Here is a 19,173-nt window from a genome sequence, read left to right as displayed (position 1 = left end):
AACTCTGAACTGGCTTTGGGCTCTGAGATTGGTGACTCCCAATTGACGTTGTTCCTGAACTTTTCACAGGTCTGGGTTCTCTTGGGCACCAGGTCTTGCTTCCTAAAGTCTGTCTAGACAAATCGCTCTCCCCAGATGAAGCAAACAAATAACCTGCTCTGACCTTTCCTGGGGAAGAAACTCTAGAAAGCAACTGACATTCTGCTGCCAAGTCAAACATCCTGGGAATAGCCATCCCAGATGACCAGTGCGCAAACAGAAGTGGGGAACTCCAGGAAACGACCCACTTGTTGGTACTAGGCCCTTTGCTCTGGGTGCAGCAGAGAAAGCTTTGTGAGGGTGAAGGAAAGTCAGTCATGCCTGAACACTGGCTTCTGGTTCAGCTTCCTTTCTGCCAACTAGCTAAGGACAGAGATGGCCCTGGGGCAGAGGCACAAAATGGGCTTTTGAGAGTGATGTCATATGGTTCTCAGACACCAGACTGCTCTTGCAGAAACTGTCTGGCTGTTGTTCTGGGAGCTCTGCCGAGGAGAATTATAACTTTTGACAATGGACATCTCATCTTGCCCAGATGCGTTCTTTATAGAATCTGCCAGCAAGATTACAGCAGCATCAGGGTGTAATGGGCAGAGGAGTCAATAATTCTGGGGTTATTGATTGTAACCAGACCCATTCTTCTTTTTTAATTTATATTTTATCCACTTTTTCAAGCTGTTTTTTTTTTTAAAACCTGTCCTGACAAAAGGACCTGCTAGATCAAATACAGTTGATTACATTTTTTAAAAAAAATGATAGGAGTAATTTGCTGCCTTTAGGAGAGGCTGGAGCAAGGCAGTACTCTCTGTGTGTGTGTGTGTGTGTGTGTGTGTGTGTGTGTGTGTGTGTGCATATGCACTCACATATACATGTGCACATGTTCATATGTGTGCATGCTCATGTGTGTGCATGCAGCAGGCAGAAAGGAGCAAGGAAGGTATAGGTCACGAGAAGGCACTGAAAAAAGCAGGGGCTTGGGCAGGAATCCCCTGGGTGACACAAAAGCACAGCCTCCTTCTCCTCCTCCTGAGGTCAGAAGAGGACTCATCAGAGACTCAAATTTACTGCCCTGCTGGGCAGGCCTTCTAACATCTCAGGGGTGCCCCTCCCCCAGGCCTCATTTCATCTAGGAGATCCTTCAGATAAGACAAATAGAGACACTAAGTCGATCAGAATAGGTAAAGATACATAGAATTCCCCACCCCACACACAAACACACATCACTGACACACATACACACACACACACAGATAACACACACACACACGCACACACACACACACACACACACACACACAGAGGCACTGAGAAGTGTTGAGTTGTTGGACTAGACTGTGTAGGATGGGGTGCTAGCTTGTAAATTTAGAAAGAATTGATTACACGTTTTGATGCTCCAATACCCCCTTGTCACCAAGCTACTCTGTAGCATGGCATGACAGTGGGCAGCTGCTGGGTTGCCCTTGGTGATTTCCCTGCTGGTTGGATCCTCTCTGTCCTTGTGAGGAAGTGGCCAGGGACTTCTCAAGGCATGGCTTCAGTGTCCAGCGCACTGTCTGAATCGCCCTGTAGCTTCTACTCCATTTGTTTCTCTTTCACTCAATAAGAACCCCTAGACAGAGTTTTTCATCATCATGGATCATGAAGGAGATCAGGGCATACCCAAGTTCAGAGGGAAGGGGGAGCTTGGAGATTACATTGTCTGAATCTCTCCTCTTCTAGAAAAGGGAACTTAATGATGTTCCATGAAGATTAAAACAACCCACCCCAGGAGCAGCAGCTGGGCCAAAATAAGGAACAGCGAGCTCAGTGCACTCTGCTAAGGCACGCCAACTATCTTTCTCTTCTTGTCATATGTTGTTCTGTGGCGGGGCAATGGCAGAGCCTGGCTATCTACCTCTCTTCCACAGACACAATCCCTTCTTCCCAAACTTCCAGGACATATTTCCCGGAATTATCCCTCTTAGTTCCTCTTCCGGTCTGGATAGATCTAAAAGGACCAGGGCATTGACGGATGCTGGAGAGGCAGAAGCAGATCCACAAGTATTCTCATCTTCACCCACTGACTCACTGCATGTGCGTCTGGATCTCCTTCCAGGCTGAGTAGGGTTGACATTCCATGGCGGTCACACTTTAAGGTCGGATACAGAGAGAAAGTTAAACTTTCTCCCATTGTGCTTCTCTGGGCAGACAACTATATTGCAAATGAATTGTGCCCTAAATGAATGTGCTGCCCACATTTTGGAAGTAGGGGAGATTTGGGAAACGTTCCCGGGGGGAGGGGAACATTTATTATCTCATGTTAAGGCTTGCCGTCATGGGATTGACCTTGACCAAGGTCTTAGTCATTCCTGTTCAGAGTTTATCACTACAAGTGCCCTGGCCATTGGTCAGGGGCCTTACAGCCCTGTTTATGTCTCTAACACTGGCTTAGTGACACACAAGCGGCCTCTGACTCCTACCCTTGGCAGGAATGACTTGGCTTGGTCACTGTCTTAGAACCTTAGATATTTCATGCATGAGGCAGGTACGGTGATGGGATATGTCCTCACCTCTCCAAACATCCACAGGGACAGCTTGTGGAATAGCATAGTATCAATGGGAACATGCCACAGTCACAGAAAAGACTTCCATTTTTAAGGAAAAATTAAACTATCTTAGAACAGGGTGGAATTTACAGGAAAATTGAGAAGATGATTCTGAGAGTTCCCATATGGAGGGCACCGAGCTCCCTCTATTATTAACATCTTACATTAGCACGCTACATTTGTTACAATTAATGAGCCAGTATTGATTAATTGTTACTACGACGACCATCCTTTCTTTATTTAGGTTTCCTTTTCTTTTTATTTCCTTTTATTAAAAATAGATTTTTCCCCTTCATATAATGTATCCTAATTATGGTTTCTCTCCCCTCTACCTCTCCAAGTTCCTCCTTACTTTCCCTCCCAGTTGAATCCCCTCCCTTTCTGTCTCTCATTAGGAAAAAAATAGGCTTCTAAGGGATAATAGTAAAATAAAACAAAATAGAATAAGATAAAACAAAACGAGCATCTCAGAATTGAACAAAATAAATGAACAGAAGGGAAAGAGCTCAAGAGAAGGCACAAGAAGCAGAGACCTACCCACTAGGTCACTCGGGAATCCCATAGAAATGCTAAACTGGAAGGTCTCCTTATTTTCACTGGGATCCTTCTTCTGTTCTAGGATCCCTGCAGGACCTGATCACAGTCACACTTAAAGTCAAACTCTCCTTGGGTCTGTCTGGCCTGATGATTCTTCAGTTCTTGCTCTGATGACCTTTTCAGTTTTGAGGTTCATGGGTCAATTATGCTGTGGTATGACCCTCCATGATAATTTGTCAGCTGTCTTTCTCCTGATAGACTGTGGCTTGGGGGGAGGAGATCACACCAACAAAGTGTTGGTCAGTCACAGTATATCAAAGATTCATGGCTTCTAAGACTTGTAGGAATCTGTTGATAGTATTTTAGAGTTGTACTTTGTTATTATAAAAGACTGGTGACGTCTGGTGTGTGTGTGTGTGTGTGTGTGTGTGTGTGTGTGTGTGTGTGTATGGTGTTTCTGTGTTCATGTATGTGGGGCGTGTGTATGTGTGCACAGTTTTCTGGTCACTAGTTTCTTCCTAGGTCTGGAGTAAGAGTCTTAGATATTCTTCCTGAAATGAGATTCTTACCTTTCCTGGTCTGGCTTCAATGAACTGTTAGAAACTGATCATCACCCTTACAAATGAACAAACCAGACTGAGACAGAGGCACCCAAAGTGGCAGCCCACTCCTCTCAGTTGCTAAGGAATAAATCATATTGCTATAGTTATTAGCCAGCTTATCTGAGGAGCCTCACTAGGTGACCCAGCAGGCTCTTTGTGTCAATAACAGTCCATGTCCCGGGAGATTTAGAGATTCATTTTGGATCTTTAACAGGCAGCAGAGCATCCAGGGGCATGGATAGAGTCTACTTGTCCATCTGGCTTATGACTCCTGTGTGTTCTTGGGTTGATTTCTTACCCTCTCTGTCTCTCAGTTTCTCTCTGGTTGTGCTATGTCCTATGCAATGGTGGAGTGATGTCTTGCTGTGTCTGTTGTGATTAATTTTTTAGAAACAGGGTGGTAGATTGATATTTGTCTTATCAGAAAGCACTGCACAGAGATTGATAATGAATTGAAGAGGATGAGGAGTCTGACAGGTGGCAGAGCACATGCATATCCCATGTAGCCCAGGATTACCCCTTTGTAGGAAGAGTCGGGGTGTATCTGGTAGCAAACTGTAGAAAGAAGGCCTCTTACATTAGAGGGAATGCCACAGATGAGAAGATCCCTTTTGAAGACCAAGGCAAAGCTGAGAAAGCCTCTGCTAGCCCTCAAGTGGCCTGCCTGCCCTGTCATGCACATCCCCTTGTACACTCATAGTAGGTCTCATAGAATGGCTTCCAATTTCCTTCAATGTGCAAATTGTTAGATCATGGAGATTCATCTAGAGGTGACCAACTGATGACTTACCCATGGGTATCTCAGATATTTAGAGACTAAAGAGGGTGTAGTTTGGTTAATCACACTCTCCCCTCATCATTCTGAAACAAGGAATCAGTTAGAAGTCAGAACCTATGCAGTGGATGGTAAAAGCATATAGACAAATAAGTCTTGCCACAATGATATTCTCTGCTTGCCTCCTGGGCTGAAACTTCCCATTTGCTCATGTCAGAGTAATGGGCAGACTACTGGCCTGCCTGGGTGAGTTTGCTAGATGAAGGTGCTAAGACTACTGAGACCTGGGCATTGGCAGATGAGAAAGACCAGAAGAGCATCCAGAGGATACTGAACCTTCCTGGCCTGATGGGCAGTTGTAAGTCCCTGTGGCAGACATTCCAAGGACCCTCATGGCTCCCATCTCCAGTCTCATAGCCCTTTAAACAACACATTCCCTTTAATTATGAGCAGGGCAGTGACATGCTTCTAGTCAGCAGCATGACCACCAGTAGTGACCTCCATTACCATAATGGTGAAGGGATGTGGTAGAGATAATGAATGGTTGATTTGGAGATAATCAAGAAGGATATTATCCTTGGCAGTGTTTGATCTAGTAAAGGCCTCCCAAAAGAGGGATGGAGCATTTCCTAAGAGAGGTCTTCCTGGAAGCTTGATGACTCAAGTTGAGGGAGCCCACGTGCCAGCGTAGTCCCTTCCAAGTACTATGACCCATGACTTCATACAACCATAAAGACATGAACTTCATCACCAACTGGATGAGCATGGAAAGAGATCCTTGGTGAACATCCAGATGAGGATGATTACAATGCCTTAGCCATGGCTGTGAATGAGACACGATCAGAGGACCCAGGACCTACCCAATGCATTTTTCAATTGCTCAGCTTCTCGTGTTTTGATATTCGAGAATAGACAATAAAAACTGTGCTCCTGAGACAGGTAAGAAGAACAGCAGTGGACAGTGGGAAAGCAGGTGCATCCACACAGGAAGTGGCTCTGGTTGTGTGAGCTGGGTGCACTGGAGAGAAGAATGTCATCCTCCCATTCACACAGAGGAGCAGGGCTCGGCTGACCTCTCTAACATTACCACGGTGGCCTCAAGCCATTCCCATTATTTCTTTTTCTGATTGGATTTTTGAAAGGGAGAGTTGATTGGAAATCAGAGATATGCCGCATTAGTGTCTGCACCTCCGAGGGAGGTTTCATCACGGCTAAGGTCGAGAATTCTTACTTTCCCGGCTTTTCATTTTTCAGTTCTCCCTTCTGTTCCGTGAGATGTGTAACCATCATTCCAGCTTTGTAAGACAGGTTATAACAAGCTATCCAGAACTGATTGCTCATCTCCATAACTTAAATATTTTAAAGTATGATGCATTTCCCCACCAGCCTAATTATGTCTAAGTTAGCCCTACCAAACTTCCCATCTCTCTGTTCCTCTAATCTTCCTGTCCCTTCCCTATTGTTAATGGTCCTGCAGAGAAATGGGTTATCAGGCCAAAACATTGTACCAGGAAGTTACCCCTGATAACCCTAAAACTGACTTTTGGGAGGGGAGCAGGGGAGGTGCTGATCTATTATTCTTTCCTTAACTATGAATTTAGTGTTTCCTAGTCCACTTTCAGACAAATGAGGTCAGGTTGTGACATTAAACAAGTTTCCACTGAAGCCTTCAGCATAAGAGAAGTGTGTGACTTCTTGCTGGCCGGGTAAAGGACCCCAGGGTTCTTACTCTGCTTGATTGTGGCATAGCTGTCACCTGCTTTTGTGTTTCACCCAACTCTTCTGAATGCAGATGAACTGATTCTGATCCCTTAAATGGTAATGTCTGGATTTCCTTTTCTTCTCAGTTTTCTTTTTGTTCCTAGATTGACCTTAGCCTAGGTCGATTAATGGTGAATGTATACATCATATACAGGGTAGACATCACACCACACTTTATGACATAGAATACAGAGGAATACAAGGACACTCAACTGAAAGCTTTACCCATGGTGGCCAGAGGACAAGAAGAGACATCATCTAGCGTATCCAACTGCCCATGTTTTGATTCACAAGAATGGCCTGCCTGTTAGATACATTCACTGTTATGAGAATAATAAACCACTATTTTAAAAATTGGATTTTAGGCCAATTCCATGAGCTGGAACCCATACCTGAAATTTTTTTGAAAAATAAAACCAATTCAGAATGAATAGTATTAAACAGAAAAAAAAATCGAAGATTTAACAATTGAAGGATCAACCTTTGGGTACATAGACTACGGGTAGATCTTCAACCTTCTTACTGGGTAGAAAGGTGTCTCTGGTGCTGGTCCTTCCAAGCAAAGCAATAGTTTTCCTCACAAAGTCTATTCTAGTCTTTAGAGGCTCCATTGGTTGAGAGAACTTTCCCCTTGAAATTAGATTAAAGCCAACTTCTGACTATGCCAAGGGCTCCTCCCATTAGTATGAGCAGTCACTTAACCACACTTAAGTTTTGCTTCTGCAAAAAGAGAAATGAGTCCAGATGAAGTCCATGGCCTCTATGGATGGGAAAGGAGACCCAGGTTATGAATGAACCTCACTGTTTGCTTCAAAAGGCTTCTCCTGCCAGTTGTGCTGCCTGTTTGTGGTGTTTTGAGTGGGAATAGCTACGAGCTGCTCACTGTAAGGTCTAGGAAGGATGGGACTTGCCCTGCCGGGTAGAAATGCCACCCAGTGGGAGATTTAGAAGCTTGGCGATAATGTGGACAGTAGGTAGGCATTCCAAGTGACTTTCTACCCAAGTCACCTCTCCATTTGGATAGTTGTTTTGCCACATGCTTGATAATGCATTTGTGTTCTGCACTGGTTGTCTGGTCTTCTTGTTCATAGGATCTGGTTGCTGAGTTGTGCCCCTCTGTCAATTCTCTCTGCTTTTTATGACTGGGCCATTCATCTCTTATACAAAACTCTTCCCGGTAGGCTCTGATTTCCATGCTGCTTTCTCTCTCCTGTGAAGCCACTTCCCACCTGGGAACAAGGCCATCTGTGTTATAGCTAGAGACCAGGGGATTCCGGATGAGCTGGTGCTTCTTTGCTCCCTGCTTCCTAAGGAGGGCATCTGTTAAAGCCAGCCCTCCTGACAAATCAGAGCCCACACGTACCCAATAGGCACAGGTCGTTTTGCAATGGCACAGGATCCTACCAAATCCAGCTGTATGTGCCTGCAAGTTCCATGTGGTATCGGACAAGCCAGTTAGCTTCCTCTGAGGGATGGTAGGTTCCTTTGTGTGTTTGTCTCAGGTCTTCCAGGACACTGGGCTGAAATAGAGGGGTGTTCACACCCCGTCTGCATGCCTCAGCATATATTCTCCACACTCACAGGTTGCCGGGCTCCTGTAAAAAGGGGGAAAGCTGAGACCTTCTTACACATTGGATTTCCCTCTGCCATGAGCCTCAGCTAACCTCCCTCTCTTGGGTTGTAGCGTATTTGTTCCAGTTACTACCAGAAACCTTCATCTGTGATACTTCCTCTTCCCTCCTCCTTCCAATGCTTCATCACTTCCTAAGGATGGCCATTGCCAAACCATTCCTGTAGGCTTATAAGAATAATAATTATTTTATAGCCGAGGAAGGAGGCACAGAGACACAGAACAGTCACTGAGGGCACAGAAACAATGAAAGAGCAATGCGTTCATTCTACATGTATCTTTTCCCAGTGAAGAAGCCATGACCTTTACTCAAGGGCCCTGTGGTCTCGTGAGAGGGAAATGCTTTTCAAAAACTCTGAGTGCAGTGGAGGATTAGCCCGGCTCCCGGAGAGCACTGATCACTTTAGAGAAAACTTGATGGAGGAGGTAACTTCTGATCTGCAGCTGGAAGGATGGGTAGGAGTTGACTGTTGCTATGAGAAGGAGAAGAGAATGCTAGCATGGGAACACATTGTGAAAAAGCCATGGGAATGAGAACAGCAAACTCCTCTGTGTGGAGATGAGGAGGGGGTTGGGATAGGGAGATTCTGGGGACTGTCCAGCAGGTGACACCGGCAAGGTATCATTGTTTCATTCTAAAGCAAGAGAGGGGTACTGTCATCTGAGGAGGAGAGAAAGGCAATTATAACTATTTTCTAATACCCAAACTGGCAGAGGTATAAAGAAAATTTTGTGTGTATGTGTGTGTGTGTGTGTGTGTGTGTGTGTGTTTGTGAGAGAGAGACAGAGAGAGAGACAGAGAGAGATGGAGAGACACACACAGAGAATGAATAAGTGTGTGTATAAGTATATGTGTGGGCGTGGGTATGAGTATGTATATATCAGTAGATATAGGTGGGTGTGTGAGTATGACTATATAAATGTATGTAGATGTGCATGTGAGAGAAAGAATGAATGAATGTGTGTGAGAGTGTATACATGAGGAGGTGTAAGTAGGTGTGTAAGTGTGAGTATGCAAATGTGTGTGTAAGAGAGAGAGAATGAATAAGTGTGCATATAAGTGCATTGTGGGTGTGGGTATGAGTGTGTATATATCAGCAAGTGTTGGCGAGTGTGTGAGCATGAATATATAAATGTATGTGTGTGTATAGGTGCACGTGTGTGTATGTGTGAGTGTGAATATGTAATGTGTGTAGGTGTGTGTTGCATGTGCATACTGAAACTATGGGCAACCGTTAAGGGGCCTTGTCTAACCAACTAGAGGAAGAGTGACATGGCTGGACCTAGGCCACAGCAGAGGAAATGAAGATGGGACAACAGATGTGACAAATGATTGTGTTAGACAACAGAACACACTCGAAGGCAAATTGGTTGTTGGAGGCAGTAAAGAAAGGGGAGGCATTTGGGGTTATAATGATGAGGTCTCTCGACAACGGACTTGGGAGACTGAGGTACTGTTAACCTAGCTAAGACAGGGAAGACAATGAAGGCCGTTGCAAATGCACCGGAGAAGGTAAGGTTTTTGAGGATGGAGGCAGCTGTTTTCTGAAGCTCCTAATGTGGAGGAAGGACATGGCGTGGGCAGTGACCAGAAGAGAAAGAGGGTATCCTGGGACAGGGTCAAGACCCATGATGATGCTCCCAGGCAAAGAGTTAAAGCCTAGGTTGGAACAGTCCCAGCTCCATCTGCAGGGCTGGCCCTGCTTCCCAGTTCTCCTGTCACGTTGACACCCCTCTCTGCTTGTCACGAGTCAGGCACTGACAGCCTCAATGGTGCTGGCGATTTATCAGAGAGTGGAAAAAGATAATTGACCATCATCTCGCCTCACCTCGCCTCGCCTTGGCTGATAGAGAAAAATTTAACTGCTTCATTCCACTATAATTTCATATAATTCTCCATCTTTCTCTCCCACGTTGTTACATGGAAGTTTACAAAAGTGATTGATGATTTGCTATCAAATATATAAAAAAGAAGCTAAAATATCACTGGACAGTTTAACAGCCTTTAAAATATAATGGTTTCTCTGGCTGGACATCCACAGTTGCCATAGAATCTCAGAAGGTCAAGTTTTAATGAACTGGTAAGAATTAGAGAGGTAAAGTAAGCATTCGCTGCTAGGGCTGGCCCCACAATCCAGTGACCTTGGGGGTGGGGGATGAGAGACGCTATTACTTATAATACCCCTCTGGGAACGTTCCCGGCTGTCTCAAGCCACTGAGGCGGGTGGTGAGGTGGCCTGGAAAGGGAAGCCTAAGATCCCCGGTTACAGCATGATGAGGCTCTTTGGCCTTAGCTTGCACTCAGGATAGTGTTGAGGCTCCACCCTTTACACGTGTGTCTGTGCGTGTGTGCCTATAGGTGAGCGTGCACGTGAAGGCCAGAGGTTGACACTGGACATCCTTCTCAATTGCTCCCCACCTTATTTTTTTGAGACAGGATCTGTCACAGGAGCTGGGACTCACTGATTTAGCTAGACTGTCTGCTCAAGTGAACTCCAGGGATGCTCTAGCTTCTAAGCAATGGGATTATAGGCATCTGCTTACCCAACTTTATACGTGGTTCTGGGGATCTCAAGCGAGATCCTTATGAGTGTGTAGCAAGCGTTTTACCCACTGAGCATCTCGCCACTTCCTCTTAATCAGACACACCTAACCTGTAGTCCCAGGGCAGTGCTGCCTAGAAGCCAAACTCTCCATTGCCATCATTTTTGGTCCCTGACCTGTTTCCTTGCTTTTTTTTTTCAGGGAAGAGTAGCTCCATTGCCTCTTTTGCATGTAAGCTCCCAGCTTATTTGTGTATCGTAGGAGGACCAGCACTTAGCTTCTACACGTCACCTACTCCATACCATGCTCTGTGCACGATCTTGATGGGCGCTTTTCTTTAATTCTTGAGGTTGTTATTGTAATGTTCACACATGAACGATGAATGTAAGGTTCAGTAATCCTGGCAAGTGGCTAAAAAGATTCTCAGTGATCCTTGCTTCTCACTGTTTGTGCCCCTGCATAACTGTCCTCTTCAGAGGGTGGGCAGAGTGCTGTGACTTGCTTCTAATGTGCAGAATATGGTAAGTGATGGGATGTCACTTCCAGGATTAGGTTATAAAATGACTGTCCTTTCCGAGCGTCTCTTTTCTGCTTCCTGCTTCTGGAAGCCATGAAGCCATGATGTGTGCTGCCTGGCAGAAAGGCCTAGAAGGCGAGGGACCAAGGAAGGCGTCCAGCCAGCAGCCTGGGCTGACCTGAATGATGGCACCAGCCCCATGACAGACCTCAGTTGAACCTTGAGTGAGACTGCAGTTAAAGCTGTCACCTAGACTGCCACCTGTGACACCCTGAGAAGACCCTCTAAGCTACACACGGATCCATGACTATATGACAGAGTGTGCATGCAGTTTGACAGGGCCATGTTTTATTGTCCTTTGCTACACAGACACAACACGGGGACTTCTTGATTTTAAAGTATTATGATATTTATAATAATACCATTTTGACTTAAAAAAAATCAGAGGGACTGGAGAAATAGCTCAGTGGGGGGAAAGTTTTGCTCTATAGTATAAATACTTGAGTTTGAATGCCCAGCATGAAAAGCCACTCATGTATGCGCAACACACCCCCACATACATGCACACACATGCACACACACACACACACACACACACACACACACACACACACACACACAGACCAGCATGCACTTGTAGCTCCAAAAGATGAATGCTCATTGGCTGGCAGACTTTGGAGAGGTGCAAAGGGTCAGGGTCACGTATGTCACGTGGTCTTTGCCGCACTGTTGAGCCCTTTGGTGCAGTTGCAGCATGGAGGATGGTGACTGTTCCCCCACAAAGCTCTTTCTCATTAGACACACGGTTTTGGACCATCTGCCCAGAAGTAGTCCAGTTGATTTAAGGATCTTTGCTTTTAATTTTTGGTGCCTTTCAGAGGAAAGAGAAAAATACGGTTAGTTTCCTGAAGTGTAATTGTTTTGGGCAGTTATTTATTAACGAAAAGGAACAACATGTCAACAAGGCCCAGGCTTGCTTTAGAACTAATGTTAGCTGAGGTGCAGGCTATAAGAAAGGTAAGCCTGCTGTCACTCTGCATTTGTACAGTTCTGTGGTCACCTATTAATTATCTGTGCCCTGGGCTCTGGCAGGGGGACAGTCCTCACTTCCTCCCCGCTGAGGGTTGCTGAGCTCTGGAGAGCACGAGAAGCAACTTCTCTGACACAGGCCTCCTGGAGGAGTTTCTGGACCTGGGAGATCCTCTGAAGATTCTGCTCCCTGACCTGGGATGAAGGGAGGAAGAGACAGGGGTCTAGGTGAGTTTTCTTGATGATGTGGAGAGTAGACTTTTGACCTCCATCTGTCTGGTATGAAACAGAATGGTTTTTAGTCAATACCTCAGAGTCCAGAGAAACATCAATGTGATAATGTATAATGACTTATACAGTATAAAGCACTTGGCAATCTCTACTTCTTTCTCTGTCTCTTTTTCTATCTTTCTCTTTGTGTGTGTGTGTGTGTGTGTGTGTGTGTGTGTGTGTGTGTGTGTACATGTGTGTTTCTGTGAGTTTAGTCAGCTTAGGTCAGGCTCAGGGAATAATATAAACTATCTATGAACACTTGACCAGAAATTAGAAAGTGCCTGCCAGAGATTCTGTAAAGCGGTGAGTAGAATTCCTGCCTGATTGTAGCTTTAGTCCACAAAGATGCTCGTGACTCCTAGACTTGGGTAGCCCCAGAGCTCTCTGTTGTGACCAAGCAGTCGGGCCTGCCGCTGTCCTTTGGGCATGGACTTTGACCTCACATACCCCACTATACCACATATAAGTACACCGTTAGCTATATTCCACATTATTGGGAAAGGCAATCATTACGCAGAAGCCCTGAGCGGAATCACCACAGCTCTTCAGACTGGTCATACTAATGTGCTTCTTGGGTAGCATCTTGAGAAAGGATCTTTCCTTTGTTTTTCCATCATCAACAGCAGGAACACCTACAGAAATCACATGGGTGATAGAATAGGAAGGAAACTTAGAGGTGATCTGAATTAACCCCATAAAAAGATATAAAAAGCCCGGAGGGTTCAACAGCCTATCTAAGTCCACCAATTATATAAGTAGCTCTATATAGTACTTAGTATTTAGAAGGAGACTTAAAATAGAATATTGGCATATTTCACACAGGTTAATAGGCATCTGAACCAAAGATATATCCGCTTAGGATTTCTAAATCCATCTGTTGCTTCTTTCTATCGAGTTGTTTGGTTTTTTCCCCTTTAGTTTAATTCCCCTCCCACCTTTTTGGATAATAAAAGCAAATTAACTTGCAGAAGGAATGTGATATTGTCCTCTTGGGGTTCCCTATGGACTTAGGGTGAATAAATCCAGAAAACTCATACATGTCTTCACTCCACAGTCATGAAATGTTAACTTAACCTGAAGGAACTGTGGGGTTAATTCAGAATCTCCTGTAGATGCTTGGTAATTGTCCAGGTCTTGCCCATTCCCAAGTTAGGTCCTATGGAGGTGGGAAATGAATACGATTCACCTGAACCCAGCTCGACCTAGCAAACGTGTAGATTGTGTGTGTGTGTGTGTTCCTGGCATGATGAATGTATAAAATCCATAAATGCTGCTTCCCTTCCAAGTGCTTATAGATAATCTGGAGGTTGAGTGTTAGAGATATGGTTTCTACAAGGCTGCCCCTGGAAAGTAGTACAACTTTTAGGAGATGTGGTCTGGAAGTGGTTGGAAGACTATTGTTGGCATGACCTTGATGACACCTTTGAATGACATCATGGGACCTCGGGGCCTCCTTTTTTATTTTTCCTTCCTTAGCTGCTTATCTTCACTGTGCCCTCATGCCATGGCATGTTACTTTGTCACGGGGCCAAAGTGAGGTTCTCAGGCCGTCATGGATTTCAGTCTCACAAACTGTGGGCTAAATAACAAACCTCTATTTACAATTTAATTGCATTGGATATTTTATTATATACTGCATAGGCAACAATATGACCAGCTTGCGAATACACTGTACATTAATATTCACGTGAACAAAAGGTAAAGGGTCAATGGATATCATCAGAGAAGCACTTCTTTTGTCTATGTGTGTATTTGCATGTCTGTGCATACATCTGGGGCATTTGGAGACCAGAGGCAATCGTGACTGTCATCCTGAGGAATACTGTCTACCTTTTAAAAGGTGGTCTCTTTTATGAGCCTTTTAGCGCTCATCAATTAGACCAGCTTGTGAGTAAAAACCAAGGATCCTCCAGTGTCTGCCTTCCCAGCACTTTGATTACACGTGCATGTCACCATGCTGGAAGATAAAACTGAGGTCCTCTGATTTATCTGATCCATCCTCCCAACTTTTAAAGGCATGCATTGACACTTCTAGAGGCTATCAGAACAGAAAGACATAAGTATCAAAATTCTGTCAAACTCTCTGGGACAAAGAAACAGACTGGAGAACCCAGGGCAATCCAATGTATGATGTAGCTAACACTACAATGATGGCAATTAAGAGAAGCAAGTCTCCAAAGGGCTTACCTCACTCACAGAAGAGGTGTTGGTGTGGTAGGCTTGCTCTGTCCTCTGGAAGATGCTAGAGGAACAGAAGGGATAACTGATGGGCAGAACTGAGCAGAGTCAGTTTCTAATTCCTTCCTACCCCTTTGTGTCTTGAAAGATCTTGTGTTTACTTGCTTATTTGTCTATTTTATTTTTTGTTGGAGTTGTATATATGTGTGCTTGCATGTGTGTGGGTGCACCTGTGTATGGGAGTGCACATGTATGTGTGGGAATGAGTATATGTTAAGGGCTGAGATCAACACAGGGAGCCTTCCTTGCACTCTCAGCCTTACAAGGTTTCTTGGTTAGACCTGGAGCTCATTGGTATAGCAAGCCTGGCTAGCCAGTTTGTTACAGAGATCCCTTGTCTCTGCCTTCTGAGTGCTAGAACTAGAGGGGGACTACTCTGCTTGCCAGGTATTTATGTAGGTTCTGGTGTTCAGAATCCTGGTCTTCACACGTGGGTAGCATAGGCTTTAACCACTGAGCAATCTCCCTAGCCCAGAGTTTTCTTTGTTTTAAATTTGTTATCTATTTTTACTTTATTTTATTCTGTCTCTGTCTCTGTCTGTCTGTCTGTCTCTCTCTGTGTGTGTGTGTGTGTGTGTGAGAGAGAGAGAGAGAGAGAGAGAGAGAGAGAGAGAGAGAGAGAGAGACCCTTATGCACTGAGTTATCTCTTTGGCCTCAGGATATTCCTACACGGTCCTAACCTGACATTGCTTAATGCCCCTTAAAGAAGTATAACTCCAGGAATTGACTTATTCCCCACCAGAACCCCAGTCTTAAGTCTAGAAAGTAAGCAAAATACTTATCTTTCTCCAGTCCCTAAAAATCTAGATTAAAACCAGAGAGGCAAGAATCGATAAATATGAATAAATGTTTTTGTCATTCAATGTACCATTTTATGTCCCAAGAATGCTCAGCCCGAGATGTTCGTGGCTCCTCTATGTTATCTCTAAATGTCCCTTTCGGCACCTTCTAAGTTATTTGAGAAGTCATGGAAAGTTCCCAATAAAGATGCAAGGTGCTGAAGGATCGATGCCATTTATTGAGTGCCAATAAACGCCAGGTACCATTTTAAATGCTTTGCCTTAAACTCAGGTAACAAGGAAATGGCCCAGTTGCAAGTGATATTGAACTTCATTTACTATACATGGGGGTAGTGGGCTGGGAATAAGCTGAGAGGTGCTGTGTAAAACACAGATTTTTATCGTGGTCAGGAAGAAACTGAACCACTAGACCCTTTTTAATTTCTTCTTTATCCTCCCTGACCACCTCCCGGCGGCCATCTCACAGCTCTTCCCCCTTCTAGCTGGGTCCTCCTGATGTCTCTGTACGAATTCTAAGACTTAATGAAACATCACTCACACCCATTTTTTGGAAGGCCCCTCCTTAGGCATGTGGCTCAGTTCCTTGGGTTTCTGAGCAGAGCTGTTACTGGAGTCCTGATATGGCCTGAGGAAGAGCTCACTGACAAGTGCAGAAACTCTCCGGAACAATGTCTGGTTGTCATGATGGCATGTTGGAAAATTGATCACCTTACTCTGCCTAAAGAGAAGCCTCCGCATGCCACCACCAATCATGCAAACTAGACTCTCAAAATGAGATTAGACCGGAGCACCACCAATCAGAGCTGGAGTCCCAATTGGTCTATGACTTCATTTAAAGGTCCAGTGCCAGCAGGAAGAAAAAAAGAAATCAATAGTACATTTTCTCTGACATCAATTTTGCTTTTTGCTAAATGAAAATGCTTATATTCCCTTCCTTGTTCCCTCTGCCACAGAGGATGTTACTTCTCCCCACCTCCCTATCCTGACCCCCCCACACCACCCCAATCCTGTGGTGACAGGTGAACTCATGCAGAGAGCCTCCTGCAGGGAAGCCTTTCAAAGCATTTCAGAGGAGGACACCTTGGCCAAATATTTGCAGTAACTGCAAGCTTCCCCCAGCAGGCCTCCCCCTGCTGCCGCTACAGTGCCAGGGCCTAACCATGCTCTGTGCCACTGCTGGTCACTTCAGTTGTTAATGACATTAGTCCTATAGACTCAGGACCCCTCTCATGTACTCTAACTCCAAGCACTGTGTCAAGCTGGAGCTGCAGGCCTCAAGAACAGGTGTCTAAGAGGACAGATAGATCTGTGCAAACTCACTTTCAATCTCTGGCTACGGAAGTAAGAAAGAGACTTTGTTATGAACTATTCTTATTGTATCAGGGCTGTGGAGAAGGCACAGGCCACAAAGCTTGCCATGTTTACTTGAGAACCTGATTTCATTCCCTTAGAACCCAGGTCAAAAAGCTTGATGTGGTAGCAGGACTTTGTAATCCCTGCGGGACGTGAGGGCTGAGGGGGGGGTGCGGGGACGACAGGAGGATTCCTGTGACTTTCTGGTGAGGTAATCTACCCAAATCAGAGAGCTCCAAGTTCAGTGAGAGACCCTGCTTCAAAAAATAAGGTGCAGAATGAGTGAGGCCATAGTGTGATGTCTGACCTCTACACATATACCATACTCTTCTGCACACACACACACACACACACACACACACACACACACACACACACACACACAGAGTTGTTCTTACCTTCTGGGTAACAGAAGCACAGAAAAAGGGGTGCTCCCCAAGAGTCCCTTGGTGGTAACCTTTCTGAGCTTCTGTTAATACTGGCTCCAAGGTGGCCTTAACCCAGAACTCAACTCACTTTGCCATATCTGGAAAGAAAGAAAAAGAAATTGCAAAAGAGGGAAGGAAAAGCAGTTCTTTGGGCTGGGAACTCATTTCCTGAGGGGCAGCTTCCTGTGGTCCTGCTCCCCGGGACTTAGGGAGCTCCAGGAAGCTCGACCAGTCAGTTAATAAGTCATTGAGGACGTGCAGTTTAATTAACTTGCCCAAAATTCCTCCTTTCCCTTTCTCACTTTTGCTATTAATATTTTTCGATATCTGATAATGCAGTGTAGTTAATTCTTTCTGGCTCTATAATGAACACTGCCGTAATGAAAAAGGTTAGCTGTGCTTCAGGCAGCTTTTAATTATCCAGCCGAGCAGGTAAAAGCACTTTATTCTTCTCTTTTTTCCCCCTTACTTAGCAATTAATGGAGGAGCTCTGTGGTACTTACTGTACCTTTTTTGTTTTCTAATGGACGATGCTGCACAGAGCAGGGAGGCCTTACTGTACCCCACAACCACCAACTGAAACCTTCTGTGTTAGCACCTTTCTGGCCTCTGGCTTCAGGGGTGGAAGTGGCCCTGAACTGCCACAGGTTTATATAATTAAAAAGCTGAGTTACCAAAGCGTTTTGCTCCCGATTCCCTGCTTTGCATTTTCCCGTCTTGGATCTGTGTCCAGAGGCCCACCAAATAGCTGAGCTGGTCTCGATTTATTGTAGACCTTTTCCTGACTGGACTTAATAGAGCTATCTGCCTTCTGTTCTCCCTGCTAACAGCAGCCATGGGCTTGTTCATTCTTTACAGGGAGGGAAACCGAGGCCCAGAGTGATTGTCTTGTCTGGCAGAAAGCCCTTTTGTCATAGCTGCTGATGTGGATTATCTGCGTGGGAAGCTTGACGAATCAAAATAATTAGAAGGTTACCTTATGGGAGGAGGGTGGAGGAGTTTAAGGAGTCACTTCCGAATCTGGTCACCACTGGAGTGACAGGGCAATGCTGTTTGCCACGGCTGGTATTGTGGCAGGGTCCTCTTCACTCCACAAATACTCTACAAAACTTTTTCTAGCAGCATAAAGCATTCACGTGTTTGTGGCTTTATGAAGCTAAATGTTTTTAGATTCTGTGTGCAGATCTCTGGGGAGGGTCTGAACCTATATGTTTTTGTAGGTATCTTGTATACTCATAGCGACCTTTCATATTTTTACAGAAGCCTAGTATCTTTAGGAGAAGGTGACAGACACAGTCTGGACTAGAGGTTAAGATGAGTGTTGTCTACAGGTGTGTGGAGGGAGCAAACTTGAAAATTCTTCTGGAAAGTAAAAATGCTAAAAGCTTAAGAAGGGAATGACCAGGGAAGGGGACAGTGGGATCCAGTGACATGGATGCCTGAACAGGCTGATATTATCCTTGTCTAGTGATACTTGTTATGAGAACGCGGACTCTGAGTCTAAGGGTAAACTACAAGAGTTGACTGTTGGGATGGGAGCCTTCTAGAAATCAATTACAATGCAAGGCTACCTATCAAGAGATACTTGTCCAGATACTTCTGTCTTTTAATGTTTTCTTCTTAGGAAGCTTGGTGAAACTAGGAAATCATGAGCAAATATTATTTGGCCAAACACGAAGTGCTGCCTCACCACACGTCAGGCTCAAGAACAGTTGGCCAAAGGTCTCTAGAGCCTTTGTGTTAAATAGCACTGATGTAGCAGGTTCGTGATTATCTCTTGGAAGTCGTGGTTGTCTGAGGCCCCTGGAAAGCTGAAATTAAAAGGACAACTTCCCTCTTTGCTTTTGCCAGCTTATAGACTTGAAACTGTAAAAATTGTGATGTTTGGATATGCAAAGCTGCAAGAGGGCCTTGGCCTTTAAGTCTGTCTAAGTTTTAAGGGAATGTCTTCGAATGTTCCTTTTATATGCCACTACAGTCTCATGTCCACAGGACTATGCAACCCTGGTCTTCCATGCTGCCCACTGAGCAGCCAGTCCCACGGTGCTGCTGGGTCGAATGACT

The sequence above is a fragment of the Rattus norvegicus genome, chromosome 8, assembly GCF_036323735.1.
Source record: "Rattus norvegicus strain BN/NHsdMcwi chromosome 8, GRCr8, whole genome shotgun sequence".
In the NCBI taxonomy this organism is placed as follows: Eukaryota; Metazoa; Chordata; class Mammalia; order Rodentia; family Muridae; genus Rattus; species Rattus norvegicus.
This window is presented reverse-complemented; position numbering follows the sequence as displayed.